Raw genomic sequence first — 8,004 nt, forward strand, 5'->3', positions numbered from 1 at the left:
GAGGACATTACCTCTCTTGGCGAGTCTAGAGAGCGTGAGGACGTTACCTCTCTTGGCGAGTATAGAGAGCGTGAGGACGTTACCTCTCTTGGCGAGTATAGAGAGCGTGAGGACGTTACCTCTCTTGGCGAGTATAGAGAGCGTGAGGACGCTACCTCTCTTGGCGAGTCTAGTGAGCGAGGACGCTACCTCTCTTGGCGAGTCTAGTGAGCGAGAACGCTACCTCTCTTGGCGAGTCTAGAGAGCGAGGACGTTACCTCTCTTGGCGAGTATAGTGAGCGAGGACGTTACCTCTCTTGGCGAGTATAGAGCGTGAGGACGTTACCTCTCTTGGCGATTATAGTGAGCGTGAGGACGTTACCTCTCTTGGCGAGTATAGAGAGCGTGAGGACGTTACCTCTCTTGGCGAGTATAGAGAGCGTGAGGACGTTACCTCTCTTGGCGAGTATAGAGAGCGTGAGGACGTTACCTCTCCTAGGGAGTATAGTGTGAGGACGTTACCTCTCTTAGCGAGTATAGTGTGAGGACATTACCTCTCTTAGCGAGTATAGAGAGCGTGAGGACGTTACCTCTTTTAGCTAGTATAGAGAGTGTGAGGACATTACCTCTCCTAGGGAGTATAGTGTGAGGACATTACCTCTCTTAGCGAGTATAGTGTGAGGACATTACCTCTCTTAGCGAGTATAGAGAGCGTGAGGACGTTACCTCTTTTAGCTAGTATAGAGAGTGTGAGGACATTACCTCTCCTAGGGAGTATAGTGTGAGGACATTACCTCTCTTAGCGAGTATAGTGTGAGGACATTACCTCTCTTAGCGAGTATAGTGTGAGGACATTACCTCTCTTAGCGAGTATAGTGTGAGGACATTACCTCTCTTAGCGAGTATAGTGTGAGGACATTACCTCTCTTAGCGAGTATATAGAGCGTGAGGACGTTACCTCTCTTAGCGAGTATAGAGTGAGGACGTTACCTCTCTTAGCGAGTATAGAGTGAGGACGTTACCTCTCTTAGCGAGTATAGAGTGAGGACGTTACCTCTCTTGGCGAGTATAGAGAGCGTGAGGACGTTACCTCTCTTGGCGAGTATAGAGAGCGTGAGGACGTTACCTCTCTTGGCGAGTATAGAGAGCGTGAGGACCTTACCTCTCTTGGCGAGTATAGAGAGCGTGAGGACGTTACCTCTCTTGGCGAGTATGTAGAGCGTGAGGACGCTACCTCTCTTGGCGAGTCTAGTGAGCGAGGACGCTACCTCTCTTGGCGAGTCTAGTGAGCGAGCACGTTACCTCTCTTGGCGAGTATAGAGTGTGAGGACGTTACCTCTCTTGGCGAGTATAGAGTGAGGACGTTACCTCTCTTGGCGAGTATAGAGAGCGTGAGGACGTTACCTCTCTTGGCGAGTCTAGAGAGCGTGAGGACGTTACCTCTCTTGGCGAGTCTAGAGAGCGTGAGGACGTTACCTCTCTTGGCGAGTCTAGAGAGCGTGAGGACGTTACCTCTCTTGGCGAGTCTAGAGAGCGTGAGGACGTTACCTCTCTTGGCGAGTCTAGAGAGCGTGAGGACGTTACCTCTCTTGGCGAGTCTAGAGAGCGTGAGGACGTTACCTCTCTTGGCGAGTCTAGAGAGCGTGAGGACGTTACCTCTCTTGGCGAGTCTAGAGAGCGTGAGGACGTTACCTCTCTTGGCGAGTCTAGAGAGCGTGAGGACGTTACCTCTCTTGGCGAGTCTAGAGAGCGTGAGGACGTTACCTCTCTTGGCGAGTCTAGAGAGCGTGAGGACGTTACCTCTCTTGGCGAGTCTAGAGAGCGTGAGGACGTTACCTCTCTTGGCGAGTCTAGAGAGCGTGAGGACGTTACCTCTCTTGGCGAGTCTAGAGAGCGTGAGGACGTTACCTCTCTTGGCGAGTCTAGAGAGCGTGAGGACGTTACCTCTCTTGGCGAGTCTAGAGAGCGTGAGGACGTTACCTCTCTTGGCGAGTCTAGAGAGCGTGAGGACGTTACCTCTCTTGGCGAGTATAGAGAGCGTGAGGACGTTACCTCTCTTGGCGAGTATAGAGAGCGTGAGGACGCTACCTCTCTTGGCGAGTCTAGTGAGCGAGGACGCTACCTCTCTTGGCGAGTCTAGTGAGCGAGAACGCTACCTCTCTTGGCGAGTCTAGAGAGCGAGGACGTTACCTCTCTTGGCGAGTATAGTGAGCGAGGACGTTACCTCTCTTGGCGAGTATAGAGCGTGAGGACGTTACCTCTCTTGGCGATTATAGTGAGCGTGAGGACGTTACCTCTCTTGGCGAGTATAGAGAGCGTGAGGACGTTACCTCTCTTGGCGAGTATAGAGAGCGTGAGGACGTTACCTCTCTTGGCGAGTATAGAGAGCGTGAGGACGTTACCTCTCCTAGGGAGTATAGTGTGAGGACGTTACCTCTCTTAGCGAGTATAGTGTGAGGACATTACCTCTCTTAGCGAGTATAGAGAGCGTGAGGACGTTACCTCTTTTAGCTAGTATAGAGAGTGTGAGGACATTACCTCTCCTAGGGAGTATAGTGTGAGGACATTACCTCTCTTAGCGAGTATAGTGTGAGGACATTACCTCTCTTAGCGAGTATAGAGAGCGTGAGGACGTTACCTCTTTTAGCTAGTATAGAGAGTGTGAGGACATTACCTCTCCTAGGGAGTATAGTGTGAGGACATTACCTCTCTTAGCGAGTATAGTGTGAGGACATTACCTCTCTTAGCGAGTATAGTGTGAGGACATTACCTCTCTTGGCGAGTATAGAGAGCGTGAGGACGTTACCTCTCTTGGCGAGTATAGAGAGCGTGAGGACGTTACCTCTCCTAGGGAGTATAGTGTGAGGACATTACCTCTCTTAGCGAGTATAGTGTGAGGACATTACCTCTCTTAGCGAGTATAGAGAGCGTGAGGACGTTACCTCTTTTAGCTAGTATAGAGAGTGTGAGGACATTACCTCTCCTAGGGACTATAGTGTGAGGACATTACCTCTCTTAGCGAGTATAGTGTGAGGACATTACCTCTCTTAGCGAGTATAGTGTGAGGACATTACCTCTCTTAGCGAGTATAGTGTGAGGACATTACCTCTCTTAGCGAGTATAGTGTGAGGACATTACCTCTCTTAGCGAGTATATAGAGCGTGAGGACGTTACCTCTCTTAGCGAGTATAGAGTGAGGACGTTACCTCTCTTAGCGAGTATAGAGTGAGGACGTTACCTCTCTTAGCGAGTATAGAGAGCGTGAGGACGTTACCTCTCTTGGCGAGTATAGAGAGCGTGAGGACGTTACCTCTCTTGGCGAGTATAGAGAGCGTGAGGACGTTACCTCTCTTGGCGAGTATAGAGAGCGTGAGGACCTTACCTCTCTTGGCGAGTATAGAGAGCGTGAGGACGTTACCTCTCTTGGCGAGTATGTAGAGCGTGAGGACGCTACCTCTCTTGGCGAGTCTAGTGAGCGAGGACGCTACCTCTCTTGGCGAGTCTAGTGAGCGAGCACGTTACCTCTCTTGGCGAGTATAGAGTGTGAGGACGTTACCTCTCTTGGCGAGTATAGAGTGAGGACGTTACCTCTCTTGGCGAGTCTAGAGAGCGTGAGGACGTTACCTCTCTTGGCGAGTCTAGAGAGCGTGAGGACGTTACCTCTCTTGGCGAGTCTAGAGAGCGTGAGGACGTTACCTCTCTTGGCGAGTCTAGAGAGCGTGAGGACGTTACCTCTCTTGGCGAGTCTAGAGAGCGTGAGGACGTTACCTCTCTTGGCGAGTCTAGAGAGCGTGAGGACGTTACCTCTCTTGGCGAGTCTAGAGAGCGTGAGGACGTTACCTCTCTTGGCGAGTCTAGAGAGCGTGAGGACGTTACCTCTCTTGGCGAGTCTAGAGAGCGTGAGGACGTTACCTCTCTTGGCGAGTCTAGAGAGCGTGAGGACGTTACCTCTCTTGGCGAGTCTAGAGAGCGTGAGGACGTTACCTCTCTTGGCGAGTCTAGAGAGCGTGAGGACGTTACCTCTCTTGGCGAGTCTAGAGAGCGTGAGGACGTTACCTCTCTTGGCGAGTCTAGAGAGCGTGAGGACGTTACCTCTCTTGGCGAGTCTAGAGAGCGTGAGGACGTTACCTCTCTTGGCGAGTCTAGAGAGCGTGAGGACGTTACCTCTCTTGGCGAGTATAGAGAGCGTGAGGACGTTACCTCTCTTGGCGAGTATAGAGAGCGTGAGGACGCTACCTCTCTTGGCGAGTCTAGTGAGCGAGGACGCTACCTCTCTTGGCGAGTCTAGTGAGCGAGAACGCTACCTCTCTTGGCGAGTCTAGAGAGCGAGGACGTTACCTCTCTTGGCGAGTATAGTGAGCGAGGACGTTACCTCTCTTGGCGAGTATAGAGCGTGAGGACGTTACCTCTCTTGGCGATTATAGTGAGCGTGAGGACGTTACCTCTCTTGGCGAGTATAGAGAGCGTGAGGACGTTACCTCTCTTGGCGAGTATAGAGAGCGTGAGGACGTTACCTCTCTTGGCGAGTATAGAGAGCGTGAGGACGTTACCTCTCCTAGGGAGTATAGTGTGAGGACGTTACCTCTCTTAGCGAGTATAGAGAGCGTGAGGACGTTACCTCTTTTAGCTAGTATAGAGAGTGTGAGGACATTACCTCTCCTAGGGAGTATAGTGTGAGGACATTACCTCTCTTAGCGAGTATAGTGTGAGGACATTACCTCTCTTAGCGAGTATAGAGAGCGTGAGGACGTTACCTCTTTTAGCTAGTATAGAGAGTGTGAGGACATTACCTCTCCTAGGGAGTATAGTGTGAGGACATTACCTCTCTTAGCGAGTATAGTGTGAGGACATTACCTCTCTTAGCGAGTATAGTGTGAGGACATTACCTCTCTTGGCGAGTATAGAGAGCGTGAGGACGTTACCTCTCTTGGCGAGTATAGAGAGCGTGAGGACGTTACCTCTCCTAGGGAGTATAGTGTGAGGACATTACCTCTCTTAGCGAGTATAGTGTGAGGACATTACCTCTCTTAGCGAGTATAGAGAGCGTGAGGACGTTACCTCTTTTAGCTAGTATAGAGAGTGTGAGGACATTACCTCTCCTAGGGACTATAGTGTGAGGACATTACCTCTCTTAGCGAGTATAGTGTGAGGACATTACCTCTCTTAGCGAGTATAGTGTGAGGACATTACCTCTCTTAGCGAGTATAGTGTGAGGACATTACCTCTCTTAGCGAGTATAGTGTGAGGACATTACCTCTCTTAGCGAGTATATAGAGCGTGAGGACGTTACCTCTCTTAGCGAGTATAGAGTGAGGACGTTACCTCTCTTAGCGAGTATAGAGTGAGGACGTTACCTCTCTTAGCGAGTATAGAGTGAGGACGTTACCTCTCTTGGCGAGTATAGAGAGCGTGAGGACGTTACCTCTCTTGGCGAGTATAGAGAGCGTGAGGACGTTACCTCTCTTGGCGAGTATAGAGAGCGTGAGGACCTTACCTCTCTTGGCGAGTATAGAGAGCGTGAGGACGTTACCTCTCTTGGCGAGTATGTAGAGCGTGAGGACGCTACCTCTCTTGGCGAGTCTAGTGAGCGAGGACGCTACCTCTCTTGGCGAGTCTAGTGAGCGAGCACGTTACCTCTCTTGGCGAGTATAGAGTGTGAGGACGTTACCTCTCTTGGCGAGTATAGAGTGAGGACGTTACCTCTCTTGGCGAGTATAGAGAGCGTGAGGACGTTACCTCTCTTGGCGAGTCTAGAGAGCGTGAGGACGTTACCTCTCTTGGCGAGTCTAGAGAGCGTGAGGACGTTACCTCTCTTGGCGAGTCTAGAGAGCGTGAGGACGTTACCTCTCTTGGCGAGTCTAGAGAGCGTGAGGACGTTACCTCTCTTGGCGAGTCTAGAGAGCGTGAGGACGTTACCTCTCTTGGCGAGTCTAGAGAGCGTGAGGACGTTACCTCTCTTGGCGAGTCTAGAGAGCGTGAGGACGTTACCTCTCTTGGCGAGTCTAGAGAGCGTGAGGACGTTACCTCTCTTGGCGAGTCTAGAGAGCGTGAGGACGTTACCTCTCTTGGCGAGTCTAGAGAGCGTGAGGACGTTACCTCTCTTGGCGAGTCTAGAGAGCGTGAGGACGTTACCTCTCTTGGCGAGTCTAGAGAGCGTGAGGACGTTACCTCTCTTGGCGAGTCTAGAGAGCGTGAGGACGTTACCTCTCTTGGCGAGTCTAGAGAGCGTGAGGACGTTACCTCTCTTGGCGAGTCTAGAGAGCGTGAGGACGTTACCTCTCTTGGCGAGTATAGAGAGCGTGAGGACGTTACCTCTCTTGGCGAGTATAGAGAGCGTGAGGACGCTACCTCTCTTGGCGAGTCTAGTGAGCGAGGACGCTACCTCTCTTGGCGAGTCTAGTGAGCGAGAACGCTACCTCTCTTGGCGAGTCTAGAGAGCGAGGACGTTACCTCTCTTGGCGAGTATAGTGAGCGAGGACGTTACCTCTCTTGGCGAGTATAGAGCGTGAGGACGTTACCTCTCTTGGCGATTATAGTGAGCGTGAGGACGTTACCTCTCTTGGCGAGTATAGAGAGCGTGAGGACGTTACCTCTCTTGGCGAGTATAGAGAGCGTGAGGACGTTACCTCTCTTGGCGAGTATAGAGAGCGTGAGGACGTTACCTCTCCTAGGGAGTATAGTGTGAGGACGTTACCTCTCTTAGCGAGTATAGTGTGAGGACATTACCTCTCTTAGCGAGTATAGAGAGCGTGAGGACGTTACCTCTTTTAGCTAGTATAGAGAGTGTGAGGACATTACCTCTCCTAGGGAGTATAGTGTGAGGACATTACCTCTCTTAGCGAGTATAGTGTGAGGACATTACCTCTCTTAGCGAGTATAGAGAGCGTGAGGACGTTACCTCTTTTAGCTAGTATAGAGAGTGTGAGGACATTACCTCTCCTAGGGAGTATAGTGTGAGGACATTACCTCTCTTAGCGAGTATAGTGTGAGGACATTACCTCTCTTAGCGAGTATAGTGTGAGGACATTACCTCTCTTGGCGAGTATAGAGAGCGTGAGGACGTTACCTCTCTTGGCGAGTATAGAGAGCGTGAGGACGTTACCTCTCCTAGGGAGTATAGTGTGAGGACATTACCTCTCTTAGCGAGTATAGTGTGAGGACATTACCTCTCTTAGCGAGTATAGAGAGCGTGAGGACGTTACCTCTTTTAGCTAGTATAGAGAGTGTGAGGACATTACCTCTCCTAGGGACTATAGTGTGAGGACATTACCTCTCTTAGCGAGTATAGTGTGAGGACATTACCTCTCTTAGCGAGTATAGTGTGAGGACATTACCTCTCTTAGCGAGTATAGTGTGAGGACATTACCTCTCTTAGCGAGTATAGTGTGAGGACATTACCTCTCTTAGCGAGTATATAGAGCGTGAGGACGTTACCTCTCTTAGCGAGTATAGAGTGAGGACGTTACCTCTCTTAGCGAGTATAGAGTGAGGACGTTACCTCTCTTAGCGAGTATAGAGTGAGGACGTTACCTCTCTTGGCGAGTATAGAGAGCGTGAGGACGTTACCTCTCTTGGCGAGTATAGAGAGCGTGAGGACGTTACCTCTCTTGGCGAGTATAGAGAGCGTGAGGACCTTACCTCTCTTGGCGAGTATAGAGAGCGTGAGGACGTTACCTCTCTTGGCGAGTATGTAGAGCGTGAGGACGCTACCTCTCTTGGCGAGTCTAGTGAGCGAGGACGCTACCTCTCTTGGCGAGTCTAGTGAGCGAGCACGTTACCTCTCTTGGCGAGTATAGAGTGTGAGGACGTTACCTCTCTTGGCGAGTATAGAGTGAGGACGTTACCTCTCTTGGCGAGTATAGAGAGCGTGAGGACGTTACCTCTCTTGGCGAGTCTAGAGAGCGTGAGGACGTTACCTCTCTTGGCGAGTCTAGAGAGCGTGAGGACGTTACCTCTCTTGGCGAGTCTAGAGAGCGTGAGGACGTTACCTCTCTTGGCGAGTCTAGAGAGCGTGAGGACGTTACC

Source organism: Electrophorus electricus, chromosome 21 (genome assembly GCF_041902795.1).
Source record: "Electrophorus electricus isolate QZ-2024a chromosome 21, ASM4190279v1, whole genome shotgun sequence".
Taxonomy (NCBI): domain Eukaryota; kingdom Metazoa; phylum Chordata; class Actinopteri; order Gymnotiformes; family Gymnotidae; genus Electrophorus; species Electrophorus electricus.